Below are 381 nucleotides of genomic sequence, written 5' to 3'. Positions count from 1 at the left end.
AGAGAATATTTGAGTACATTAGGTTCCATGTCTTCATTCTGGAAGCCCACCCTTCACACTATTCAAACAACCTAATTAATAAACATATTTTTTGTGCAAAATTAATCTGTTCTGTGTGTTAAAAAAGACTCCAACTGCAGCTTTTTTCTCTCCCACTGCCCAAAGTAGGTTTTTCCCCTATTCCTTAAAACAACAACAACAACAAAAACCCAACAAAATAAACTCTTAGCCCACTTCCAAATTTTCCCCTTGCTGTGTGCCTTTGGTTCATTTCATTACTTTTTGCATCTTGCTACCATGTTTTATATTTGCTTAGAACCCCTGGGTGCTAAGAAATTTGGTCTGCAGCTCTTCTGGGAAGTTTGGTGAGCTGGTACACAA

At 37.8% G+C, this 381-nt stretch overlaps 1 long non-coding RNA gene across 1 annotated transcript in view; it reads left to right on the top strand.

The window, feature by feature from the left end:
- Window positions 1-103, top strand: part of LOC118986516 (uncharacterized) — a 20,035-nt gene extending 19,932 nt beyond the window's left edge. Inside the window, exon 2 of the long non-coding RNA XR_005066397.1 lies at window positions 1-103. This exon is cut by the window's left edge and continues 224 nt beyond it. This is a non-coding gene — a long non-coding RNA (uncharacterized LOC118986516).
- Window positions 104-381: the final 278 nt, after the last annotated feature.

Source organism: Sturnira hondurensis, unplaced genomic scaffold, assembly GCF_014824575.4.
Source record: "Sturnira hondurensis isolate 20B ecotype Veracruz unplaced genomic scaffold, ASM1482457v3 Scaffold0004322, whole genome shotgun sequence".
NCBI classification, from domain to species: domain Eukaryota; kingdom Metazoa; phylum Chordata; class Mammalia; order Chiroptera; family Phyllostomidae; genus Sturnira; species Sturnira hondurensis.
The sequence above is the reverse complement of the archived record's forward strand: the minus strand, read 5'-3'. Positions and strand labels throughout refer to the sequence as shown.